The sequence below is a fragment of the Littorina saxatilis genome, linkage group LG4 (assembly GCF_037325665.1).
Source record: "Littorina saxatilis isolate snail1 linkage group LG4, US_GU_Lsax_2.0, whole genome shotgun sequence".
Classification (NCBI taxonomy): Eukaryota; Metazoa; Mollusca; class Gastropoda; order Littorinimorpha; family Littorinidae; genus Littorina; species Littorina saxatilis.
In genome coordinates this window covers 20693447-20707184 of record NC_090248.1, presented here as the reverse complement: position 1 = coordinate 20707184, position 13738 = coordinate 20693447, and the positions used below count along the sequence as shown (strand labels likewise).

At 41.4% G+C, this 13738-nt stretch overlaps 1 protein-coding gene across 1 annotated transcript in view; it reads left to right on the top strand.

Annotated features, from left to right (window-relative positions):
• Positions 1-6370: 6370 nt before the first annotated feature.
• LOC138964203 (uncharacterized) overlaps positions 6371-13738 on the top strand; it is a gene marked incomplete in the record, with an annotated part of 28675 nt that continues 21307 nt past the window's right edge. Inside the window, 1 exon segment of the mRNA XM_070336099.1 lies at positions 6371-7072.

The following is a 13738-nucleotide window of genomic DNA, read 5'->3' as shown; positions in this document are numbered from 1 at the left end:
AGTGCGACCCGGCCTTTGACCGAACGAACCATGGGTTAGGGTTAGGATTAGGGTTAGGATTAGGGTAAGTGTTAGGGTTAGGTTGTTCACGACCGTGTTAGCGCATGCGCATTGACCGCAATGAGAAGAATTGTTCAGGCAGAGTTGAGGGGGGCGATGCTTTACCACGTGCACCGGGAATGGGCTTTTTGGACGTAACGTGCATGGGAATGGGGAAATTCTCGTAGCGTGCACCGTGCACAGAGGTCCGGCGTGCACCGTGCATGGAGCTTTCAGTTTCGTAACGTGCACCGTGGATCACCGTGCATGGCACTTTTGGCCTCAACGTGCACGTGCACAGACCCCCCGGCCATGGTGACCCTCACTGGAGTTTTCAGTTCGTGACACCGGTTTGAGTACTGCGGCCGTGCAGCAAGGCCGCCCGCGCACACAAACTAGCGAAGCTGGAGGTATCCCGTGAACGGCGGCATACTGAGATCGACTTGAGACATTTTCTTCCCGATAATACATGATAAAGAAGGATCCTTTGTTGCCAAACTGACTGAAATTCACCACTGAACCCGCCGCGGGGCTTTGGGAACATAGTTAAATACGGCGGTGGTTCTCAACGGATTCGATTTTTGATCAAACGCCACCCAAGGACGCTTTGAAGCCCGACTGCCTTCCGCTCTACAAAACTTTCTATCTGTGGAACCACAGCCTTTATGTATCAGCTACGCTGTGATACAAGACCTCGTCACGCCGCTAGCGGTGGTTTGGGGGGTAGCCTAAGGGGGCATGGTGTGATTGGTTGAAGAGTTCAATATGGGTCAAGACCTCGAGTCTGTCCAATTCCATTATATATGTGTGTGTGTATCAGTTTTCTTTCGCAATCTGCACCTGAATATATTTTTCCGTGTTTATAAAATGCAAAGCTATTAGTTTAATGTCCCTAAGAGGTTTAGTGGCCCGTGGGGACGTAACTTGAAACTGTTTTGTCTTCAGAATGTATCAGTTGTGCAGTGTCAGCGTGGGATACATTGATGAATAGTTCATGGGTTATGATCTGCTTGGCCCAAGCTAGGAATATAATATCATATGCGATCACGAGCTGAGTAACTCGGCAATGACTAAAATATCTCAAACCGCATCTCACAACCTCAACTGAACCCATTCGAGGAGCAGCCATCAACAATAGTCACGATGCCCCCTTACCCCCCCCTCCCCCCCCCACCCCCACCCCACCCCCCTCTCTCTCTCTCTCTCTCTCTCTCTCTCTCGCTCTCTCTATCTCCAAAACACCTGTCGTAAACAAGATAAAGATCTCTAGTCTCGGAGGGAAACACGACACATGACTGTGCAACGACCGTACTTCACACACAAGAGGTTAAAACAAGTCGCGTAAGGTGAAAATACAACATTTAGTCAAGCTGTCGAACTCACAGAATGAAACTGAACGCAATGCAATTTTTCAGCAAGACCGTATACTCGTAGCATCGTGACAAAGGCAGTGAAATTGACAAGAAGAGCGGGGTAGTAGTTGCGCTGAGAAGAATAGCACGCTTTTCTGTACCTCTCTTCGTTTTAACTTTCTGAGCGTGTTTTTAATCCAAACATATCATATCTATATGTTTTTGGAATCAGGAACCGACAAGGAATAAGATGAAAGTGTTTTTAAATCGATTTCGGAAATTTGATTTTGATAATAATTTTTATATTTTTAATTTTCAGAGCTTGTTTTTAATCCGAATATAACATATTTATATGTTTTTGGAATCAGAAAATGATGAAGAATAAGGTGAACGTAAATTTGGATCGTTTTATAAAGAAAGAATTTTAATTACAATTTTCAGATTTTTAATGACCAAAGTCATTAATTAATTTTTAAGCCACTAAGCTGAAATGCAATACCGAAGTCCGGCCTTCGTCGAAGATTGCTTGGCCAAAATTTCAATCAATTTGATTGAAAAATGAGGGTGTGACAGTGCCGCCTCAACTTTTACAAAAAGCCGGATATGACGTCATCAAAGACATTTATCGAAAAAATGAAAAAAACTTCCGGGGATGTCATACCCAGGAACTCTCATGTCAAATTTCATAAAGATCGGTCAAGTAGTTTACTCTCAATCGCTCTACACACACACACGCACACACACACACACATACAACACACCCTCGTCTCGATGCGCTGTGCCTCATAGCACGCTTTACTGTACCTCTCTTCGTTTTAAGTTTCTGAGCGTGTTTTTAATCCAAACAGATCATATCTATATGTTTTTGGAATCAGGAACCGACAAGGAATAAGATGAAATTGTTTTTAAATCGATTTCGGAAATTTAATTTTGATCATAATTTTTATATTTTTAATTTTCAGAGCTTGTTTTTAATCAAAATATAACATATTTATATGTTTGTGGAATCAGAACATGATAAAGAATAAGATGAACGTAAATTTGGATCGTTTTATTTTTTTTATTTTTTTTTACAATTTTCAGATTTTTAATGACCAAAATCATTAATTAAATTTTAAGCCACCAAGCTGAAATGCAATACCGAAGTCCGGCCTTCGTCGAAGATTGTTTAGCTGTCGAACTCACAGAATGAAACTGAACGCAATGCAACGCAGCAAGACCGTATACTCGTAGCATCGTCAGTCCACCGCTCATGGCAAAGGCAGTGAAATTGACAAAAAGAGCGGGGAAGTAGTTGCGCTGAGAAGAATAGCACGCTTTTCTGTACCTCTCTTCGTTTTAACTATCTGAGCGTGTTTTCAATCCAAACATATCATATCTATATGTTTTTGGAATCAGGAACCGACAAGGAATAAGATGAAAGTGTTTTTAAATTGATTTCGAAAATTTAATTTTGATCATAATTTTTATATTTTTAATTTTCAGAGCTTGTTTTTAATCCAAATATAACATATTTATATGTTTTTGGAATCAGAAAATAATGGAGAATAAGATGAACGTAAATTTGGATCGTTTTATTAAAAAAATGTTTTTTTTACAATTTTCAGATTTTTAATGACCAAAGTCATTAATTAATTTTTAAGCCACCAAGCTGAAATGCAATACCGAAGTCCGGGCTTTGTCGGAGATTACTTGATTAAAATTTCAACCAATTTGGTGGAAAAATGAGAGCGTGACAGTGCCGCCTCAACTTTCACGAAAAGCCGGATATGACGTCATCAAAGACATTTATCAAAAAAATGAAAAAAAATTCTGAGGATATCATACCCAGGAACTCTCATGTCAAATTTCATAAAGATCGGTCCAGTAGTTTGGTCTGAATCGCTCTACACGCACGCACACACACACATACACACATACACCACGACCCTCGTTTCGATTCCCCCTCTATGTTAAAACATTTAGTCAAAACTTGACTAAATGTAACAAGTCGCGTAAGGCGAAAATACAACATTTAGTCAAGTAGCTGTCGAACTCACAGAATGAAACTGAACGCAATGCAACGCAGCAAGACCGTATACTCGCAGCATCGTCAGTCCACCGCTCACGGCATAGGCAGTGAAATTGACAAGAAGAGCGGGGTAGTAGTTGCGCTGGGAAGGATAGCACGCTTTTCTGTACCTCTCTTCGTTTTAACTTTCTGAGCGTGTTTTTAATCCAAACATATCATATCTATATGTTTTTGGAATCAGGAACCGACAAGGAATAAGATGAAAGTGTTTTAAAATTGATTTGGAAAATTTGATTTTGATAATAATTTTTATATATTTAATTTTCAGAGCTTGTTGTTAATCCAAATATAACATATGTATATGTTATTGGAATCAGAAAATGATGAAGAATAAGATGAACGTAAATTTGGATCGTTTTATAAAGAAAGAATTTTAATTACAATTTTCAGATTTTTAATGACCAAAGTCATTAATTAATTTTTAAGCCACTAAGCTGAAATGCAATACCGAAGTCCGGGCTTCGTCGAACATTACTTGACCAAAATTTCAACCAATTTGGTTGAAAAATGAGGGCGTGACAGTGCCGCCTCAACTTTCACGAAAAGCCGGATATGACGTCATCAAAGACATTTATCAAAAAAATGAAAAAAATGTCTGAGGATATCATACCCAGGAACTCTCATGTCAAATTTCATAAAGATCGGTCCAGTAGTTTGGTCTGAATCGCTCTACACGCACGCACACACACACACACACACACACACACACACACACACACACACACACACATACACCACGACCCTCGTCTCGATTCCCCCCTCGATGTTAAAACATTTAGTCATAACTTGACTAAATGTAACAAGTCGCGTAAGGCGAAAATACAACATTTAGTCAAGTAGCTGTCGAACTCACAGAATGAAACTAAACGCAATGCAACGCAGCAAGACCGTATACTCGTAACATCGTCAGTCCACCGCTCACGGCAAAGGCAGTGAAATTGACAAGAAGAGCGGGGTAGTAGTTGCGCTGAGAACGATAGCACGCTTTTCTGTACCTCTCTTCGTTTTAACTTTCTGAGCGTGTTTTTAATCCAAACATATCATATCTATATGTTTTTGGAATCAGGAACCGACAAGGAATAAGATGAAAGTGTTTTTAAATTGATTTCGACAATTTAATTTTGATAATAATTTTTATATATTTAATTTTCAGAGCTTGTTTTTAATCCAAATATAACATATTTATATGTTTTTGGAATCAGCAAATGATGGAGAATAAGATGAACGTAAATTTGGATCGTTTTATAAAAGAAATATTTTTTTTACAATTTTCAGATTTTTAATGACCAAAGTCATTATTTAATTTTTAAGCCACCACGCTGAAATACAAAACCGAAGTCCGGGCTTCGTCGAACAATACTTGACCAAAATTTCAACCAATTTGGTTGAAAAATGAGGGCGTGACAGTGCCGCCTCAACTTTCACAAAAAGCCGGATATGACGTCATCAAAGACATTTATCAAAAAAATGAAAAAAACGTATGGGGATATCATACCCAGGAACTTTCATGTCAAATTTCATAAAGATCGGTCCAGTAGTTTGGTCTGAATCGCTCTACACGCACGCACACACACACACACACACACACACACACACACACAAAATACACACACACATACACCACGACCCTCGTCTCAATTCCCCCCTCGATGTTAAAACATTTAGTCATAACTTGACTAAATGTAAAAAGAATCAGCCATTTAGTAAACAGAATGATTACCACCGCGTTTTGTACTCTACTGAAAGTTAGCGTTTGACAATGCAGTGCTATGCTTTCGTCTCTTCCACAGCCCCTGGTTCAAGCGTGGTTGGTACTGTTGTTGACCTCAAAACTGACACCCCGCGAAGCGCATTCGTCGTAAGAGTGGGCGTGAAAAAACCGCCGCCACTCCAGGATGTAAACACGGAGGATTTATACTTGTCCGCTGTTCCGCTCTGTTGGTTTTTCGGGGGGGAAAAGACTGGAGGGAAACTATAAGGCTGCCCAAGTTGTTCAATCATCACAGCCGCAGGAGAAAAATAAAGGTCCTTTTATTATATTTAGTCAAGTTTTGACTAAATATTTTAACATCGAGGGGGAATCGAAACGAGGGTCGTGGTGTATGTGTGTCTGTGCGTGTGTGTGTGTGTGTGTGTAGAGCGATTCAGACTAAACTACTGGACCGATCTTTATGAAATTTGACATGAGAGTTTCTGGGTATGAAATCCCCGAACGTTTTTTTCATTTTTTTAATAAATGTCTTTGATGACGTCATATCCGGCTTTTCGTGAAAGTTGAGGCGGCACTGTCACGCCCTCATTTTTCAACCAAATTGGTTGAAATTTTGGTCAAGTAATCTTCGACGAAGCCCGGACTTCGGTATTGCATTTCAGCTTGGTGGCTTAAAAATTAATTAATGACTTTGGTCATTAAAAATCTGAAAATTGTAAAAAAAAATAAAAATTTATAAAACGATCCAAATTTACGTTTATCTTATTCTCCATCATTTGCTGATTCCAAAAACATATAAATATGTTATATTCGAATTAAAAACAAGCTCTGAAAATTAAATATATAAAAATTATTATCAAAATTAAATTGTCGAAATCAATTTAAAAACACTTTCATCTTATTCCTGGTCGGTTCCTGATTCCAAAAACATATAGATATGATATGTTTGGATTAAAAACACGCTCAGAAAGTTAAAACAAAGAGAGGTACAGAAACGCGTGCTATCCTTCTTAGCGCAACTACTACCCCGCTCTTCTTGTCAATTTCACTGCCTTTGCCATGAGCGGTGGACTGACGATGCTACGAGTATACGGTCTTGCTGAAAAATGGCATTGCGTTCAGTTTCATTCTGTGAGTTCGACAGCTACTTGACTAAATATTGTATTTTCGCCTTACGCGACTTGTTTAGGGAATGTAGATCGCCAATGTAGAGACCTATCTCAGTCACTGAGTCGAGTCAGTCGACATTGAGATCAGTGTTTGAAGTTCAGTGACATGTTCGCCGTAAAGCATGGGGCATAACTTGACACCAAAGTGACCCACTTTTTCTCGCGACTTGACTTTTCGTCTCAAGTGCAGTCACAGATGAACGTATTCTCCGTCGTCTCCGTTAGAACTACATTTGTTTGATAGTAGTTGCACATCGTAGAACGCTCCGGTACTCAGTACCGGGAGTCACTTTTGTCTTTGGCATGGTCAGCAACGGTTTAAGAGAAGTAACTGCTGCAGGGACTGTTCGTCACAAGTGTGCTACTGAGCCGAGATAGTGTCGAGCGCCCCGGACAGGTAAAAACAAATCTACCTGACAATAGGGGTAACTGTAAGCTCACACGCAGTTTTTCAGCGAGAGAGTAAACAGGAACATAGGACACCGAGTTCTGAAGCGACGCGGAGGGGATTTTTGCTGTGTGATTTTGTGAACTGGTTGATCTAAGTGGAAACTAAGCCCCAGTGGGATGTGTGATCGTATTACTTGTAGGATACAGGGCTATGTCAAAAAGCCTTCTACATCCGTGGACACAACCTTCGCCAATCTCTTATCATCGACCCAGGACTGAGGTAAACTGATACCTCTCATCGATTTGGGACAGGTAGTCAATCTGCTACCACTGCCAACAGGTATTTTTGTTTGCAAGGTGCAGCGAACGTTGGATTGCCGGTGAAGTTTGTTGTGTGTGTGTGTGTGTGTGTGTGCACGCGCGTGTGTGTGGGGGGAGGGTGTCAGTGGTTGTGTGTGTACGTGTGTGTGTATGTGGGGGGGGTGTCAGTGTGGGTGTGGGTGCGCCTGCGTGTGACTGGTGTGTGTGTGTGTTAGGGGTGGGGTGGGGGAGGTTGTCAGTGTGTATATATATATATATGTGTCTGTCTCTGTCTGTCTATGTCTACCCTTCTGTCTGTTTGTCTGTCTCAGTGTCTGTCTGTGTATGTGTGTAGCCTACCCTTCAGTCTGCCTGTCTGTCTGTCTGTCTGTCTGTCTTTAAGTGCCTGAAGATATGTCTGCCCTTAGCTCAATTTGTTGTGTTGTTGTTGCTTTTGGTCTTGTCACTGATTGCTTTGGTGAACAATCCTGGCTCTTGGTGGATTATGACATTATTCAGTTATTCTGGAGAAAAACCGAAATGCTGGAGAAAAACTGTCTTTTCTGCAGCACTTTTCTGCATAATGTCATCTTTCACCGAAGCAACGTTTTTTTACTGCAGTAAAACAGTTTTTCTGAAGCATAATGTTTACTTGGTTTTCTGCAGCGTTATTGCGATTAACTTCAGAATAGTCTGTGACAGTTTTTCTGGAGAAAAACGAACGACCTTGTAAAGTAGCGTTTGTATTCGTCGCCCCCTGGGATAGTATAATAGTTTGTTCTGCCATTGTTTAATTTGAAACTTTGAACTTCCGGCGGAAAGGAAGTCAGACAGACAAAATAGGCCTACATTCGTGTCACGCACAACTATTGGTAATTTTGGATGGGTCCATCTCTCGACAGAGGGGGGCTCGTGTGCTCCAACATTATAATGAGCCAGTACAAAATGCTGCAGAAAAAGTGTAAACAGGTTTTCTGCAGTAAAACAACAGCACCGTTTTACTGCAGCATTCTTGATTTCAATTTTACTGCAGTAAAATGTTTTGCTCCAGAAAAACCCGTTGCTTCGGCGAAAGATGACATTATGCAGAAATGCTGCAGAAAAGACAGTTTTTCTCCAGCATTTCTGTTTTTCTGCAGAATAACTGAATAATGCCAAAATGCTGAAGAAAAAGTGTAAACAGTTTTTCTCCAGTAAAACAACATCACCGTTTTACTGCAGCATTCTTGATTTCAATTTTACTGCAGTAAAACTGTTTTACTGCAGAAAAAAAACGTTGCTCTCGCGAAAGATGACATTATGCAGAAATGCTGCAGAAACAAACAGGATCGATACGCTTGGACGATGGTGGTGTACTTCTGTTTAGGTCGTCTCGCATGAAGGCCTGCCATATATCCGGGTTGCCCTAAACACGGAGACAGCATGACAATGCTGGACGATGTGTCAGTGTGGGAGATAGCTGATCACGGAAGCAACTGAGAGACAGACGAGGTGAAGAAAAGAGAAATTCGGCCAGGTAACCGTGACCGGACGCTCGAGGAGGAGATGAAAGTTTACGACGGACACACTTGAGCGACTGACGAGCTCAGTCAAGAAAAGTGAAATACGGCCAGGTAAAATACTTGAGAAGAAGAATTAAGTTAATAACGGACACGCATGAGAGACAACTTGTGATGAACAGTGAGAAACAAATCAGCAACGGTAACGCTTGAGCAGAACAAAGTTTGTAACGGATACACCTGAGACACAAGGTGAGGAAAAGTGAAAGTTAGCCAGGTAAAACACCTGCTACGGAATTTTGATAACGGATACACTGACCTAAGGCTCACACGGGAGTAGTGCAACGTTAAGAAGCGGCAACGGAATTCCGGCCAAGCACGCGACAGCTTTCAACACAAGTGCAGGTATGGGAGGCATTTACCGTTTGGAATGTACGGATAAGATGTCGTTTAGATCAACGGTGCAATCAGTTTAAAAGGCAGTCACGCATGACTGGAAGACGACGAGAATAGATAGAACAAAGAGGTCACGGAAACTGGAACATAATGCAGCGTTTAAAAGGTCGACTGAATCACCAGACGTCTTTGTGAAGACAGTCAACAGTTTTAGATGCATCGTGTATGTTTGTTTTTGCACACACAAGGCAGCGGTTACTGAAAAGGTCAAATTACAAGACTTATTTGTAAAAACAGTAACCATTTTGATGATATGCATTGTGTATGTTTGTTTATGCACCATTTGTTTTTGCGTAAGTTTTGCTACCGCTGTTTTCCAGCTGAGGACAGAATATACGGTGTGTGTAGTATGCTCCGAGTGTCTGTGTAATGCCATGAAGCAGCTGAAAAACGCTAATGTATGATGTTATAATTGTAACTTAATTAGAAATCTAATTTGGCATGCGAGAAACTTGCAGGTCAGATGTTTTTACTGCCAAAGTTTTTTTTATTTGGTTATGTGCGTAAACTAAAACGTGTGCTCCGCTTATGTGCGGTTTTGAATCGTTGCACCAGGTCGTAGGTTTTATGCAAAATATGCAACACAAACCGGACGGATTTGTATATGTTTTGCGCATATCTATAAAGAAGCAGCCCTGCAGGAAAACAACAAAAGTTGTATCGATAAGCAAAGTAGACAATGTTATGTAATGACGAATAACAAAGCTGGCGGCAATTAGTAACTTCATGAAATGTATATATGAAATTAGGCACAGCTAATAAGCTTATAATCTATCCAGTAAAATCGCGACATTAGATCGTTCAGTTGAATCACACATGAGACCAAATAATTCTGTGCGGGAGGGAAAAGGGTTAAGACGTCCTATTCGGATAATGGATGCAACTTTACTTAATATTTGTGAAGGAGACATGATAAAGACTGGGTGGCCGAGTGGTAACGCACTTGCGCTCGGAAGCGAGAGGTTGTGAGTTCGACCCCGGCCTGGGTCAGGGCGTTAGCAATTTTCTCCCCCCTTTCCTAACCTAGGTGGTGGGTTCAAGTGCTAGTCTTTCGGATGAGACGAAAAACCGAGGTCCCTTCGTGTACACTACATTGGGGTGTGCACGTTAAAGATCCCACGATTGACAAAAGGGTCTTTCCTGGCAAAATTGTATGGGCATAGATAAAAATGTCCACCAAAATACCCGTGTGACTTGGAATAATAGGCCGTGAAAAGTAGGATATGCGCCGAAATGGCTGCGATCTGCTGGCCGATGTGAATGCGTGATGTATTGTGTAAAAAAATTCCATCTCACACGGCATAAATAAATCCCTGCGCCTTGAATATGTGCTCGATATAAATTGCATAAAATAAAAATTTAAAAAAAATTTAAAAAATAAATCCCTGCGCTTAGAACTGTACCCACGGAATACGCGCGATATAAGCCTCATATTGATTGATTGATTGATAAAGATTCGATTTCTAACTTTGGACAATATTTTAACAGAGAGTCGTTTCATACTTCCGTGCCAGATGACCCGGCTTGGTGTTGGTCCAAGCTACTCCCCTTTTCCGTCCAAACCGTACCTTCGATTTCCGGCCAAGGTTTCATAATTATGTTTGTCCAGTCCACCTTATGCTATTGATCAACACCACACACGCGTCAGTGACACAGCAAAGGCTTTCCGGAATTCCCAAACACCCGGCGACCAGATTTCTTAATACTGAGCTCGTAAGCCAGCTTTCTGCCTTTCCCGTTTGTAAGCTGGGATGATTTTGTTTATGTCATTGATCATGGAAAAAAGCTGCATATAAGCCGCGTCTTAGCATTTACGGTTTGAAAGTTGTGTTTACGCAATGATCAACTGGTTACCTGACTGAAACACTAATGCAGCCCATAAACCGCACCTTTGCATTTACTGTTTGAAAGTCAAGTTGTGTTTACGCAATGATCAACTGGTTACCTTACTGAAACAAATGCAGCCCATAAATCGCACCTTTGCATTTAACGTTTATTAACTGGGGTGAGAGAGCCACTTTGCGTACACGCCTGTTGGTCAAGGGATTGTAAAAGACAATGGTCGTCTCGACACTACGGTGTCTGGACTGACTGTGTCTCACAGCCAGTGCAAATCATGTATTAGCAGCTGTGTTGTGTCAAAGTGACACCCACGGGTCACGCATGTTGAAAAGACAGCTTGCGACATATTTTTGTTCAAATTTATTTGGCAGCCAGTGTTATTTGTCACGGTTAATATTCGTATAGACAAGCATGCATACATTCAGTTATTTAGTAGTTTCACATTCTTGCCTCTTTAGTGCCAACAGCAATGCGCAAACGTTCAACTGATACAGGAGCTACTAGTTTTTCATTGTCCGCTAAAATAGTTTAGGCACGGGTCTATGAGAGAACAAATGCGCGAAACACAACATGAAATTAAAACCACCATGAACAACAAAACACGAACAAGCACATGAATAGACAAACTCGGTGTGTAGGCCGCCATAAAAGTCCATGACCAGCAAACTGTCTTTGTAGCGTGACATTTTCTGTCTGTCATTTTATTTTCCGTGAAGAAAAAAAGGCCTACTTAATTAAGCGTGTGACACAGGACTATTATTCTTACGTGAATGCAACATTAACTGCGGTTTATTGTTGTCCAATCTGAAACCTGTTCGCCAAGACACGCGACGCATAGCAGAAGCACATATTCTATTTAGAATATATTTCCATTTAAAACGACCTACTTTTTATGACCCGATTTTCTCTGGTATCTAGGAGTCTTTAAAGGCATATGTACTCGATGACTATACACGCTAATTGCTTTACCAACAGCTGGAGACATGCTAAATTAAGTTCCCTGCAAAATATTGTGGTCTAGGACCCCTTCAATGTTGAGATATGTTAATTTTCATTTTGATCTGGATCGTCCTATTTATAGATTTGGCAACACATGTAACGTTGATGCAAGGGAGCTAACACCGCGGCTTTGTTGACATCCTCACTTTTTCAGAGGCTAGAACAAGCTGTAATGCATGTATTATGGTCCGCGCATGGTGACATATCGTCATTATATGGTCTTATGGTGCGTTTGACATCGATTATGGGCAAACTACACTTTGTAAACACGGGAGCGCGTACATATGCCTTTAAAGATGGGGTTTACTGTAGCATAGCAGGTGAAGCGTACGTAACCTTTGATACAATTATTAATGTGGAAACTGAATACTGACGTGGTACTTGTCGGTGGCTGTTGTGAAGGCTCACCCACATTCATTGAAACCCTGTTGTCTGAATACATTCTGCATGACATAAGCATACATTGTGAAACCATAATTATAACTTGACGTGATCTTATAGTTTAGCACTTGGTGTATTCTGATGCATGTTGTTTTTACTTTGACGTTGGGGAGTCACATGTGTATTCGGAACAAAGCATGTGTGTGTGTGTGTGTGGCGGGGGGGGGGGGGGTGGTGGACTGATGTGGGTGTATGTTTGTCGTTTGTCTGTGTGTGTTCGTATCTGTCTCTCTGTTATATATGCGTGCGCGCATGAGTGCGTGTATGTGTGTGTGTCTGTCTGGCTGTGCGTGCGTCAGTATCTGCGTGCAAGTGTATACTGATGTGTGTGTGTGTGTGTGTGTGTGTGTGCGTGTGCGTGCGCGGCGTGCGTCAATGCATGGGTGCAAGCGCGTGTGTGTGTGTGCGTGGGTGCGTGCGTGCGTTCGTGCGTGTGTGTGCGTGTGTGATTACCTATCAGCCCATTTTGTTTTTGTCAAATAGGTTATGTATTGTTTTGACTTATGGTTCCGGATGAATTTTTGCAGGTGAGCATAGGTATTCGAAACAAATTGTATGAATTACACGGAAATGCATGGCGTGAGAAAAAGCCCGGGGATGGGGATAGCGAGAGGCAGGGGGGAGGTGGGGGGGGGGGGGCGGGTTGGGGCAGGGGGGGGGGGGGGGCTGTGTATGTGTGTGTGTGTCCGAAAACAAGCTCACTAGATTTAAATGTTTACTGCCTAGCAAAACAATTTCAGTTTTTGTTGCCACAGTTTGAGCCAATGATACATGTTCAGATGACCTTTCCATAAAACGAATGTAAATGCATGTACCGATCCGTGTTAAGGGACACTCCAAAAGTGGTTTCACTTTGAAGTCAGCTTTGACACAGTGATAAAACACCCAGCTTACAAACTGCCCTTATCACTGCAGTGTGTGTTTTTTCCCTGCACCCTAAAACGGTGTTATCAGCTCAGACGTTATTACTTGTGCATAACAAAAGAGCAGTTCTGGGGCTCCACACGAGTTGACACCGAATATATTTGTCGCGCAGAAACTTTCAGTTGTGAATTATTGTGTTGCCATTATCTTGAACAGGAGGGAGAAGCGATCTACAATTTTGTGCACATAACGATTGTGAAAGAACATCCTGAGTGTATATATATATATTCCGATATAGCAGATTGTATGTGTTAGGAGTGTCAACAGTAGTAGTGATGTCGCCATGATAACGTCGGTATATATATATATATCTGTCGGTAAACTATAGCCCAAATGCTACAGTAGGTGGGAGGTCGGCTGTTGACTGAGTGTTGCCTTTCTTCAAAGTCAGGTATGAATATGATTACTCGTCAGCTGTTTCGTTTGCTCCTTGAATATCCAAGTAACTTGTATGGCTTTGTATTTGGTGTCAGTGTCTTGGCACTTGTTGTGAACTCATTTAATAAATCAGAGAGAGAGAGAGAGAGAGAGAGAGAGAGAGAGAG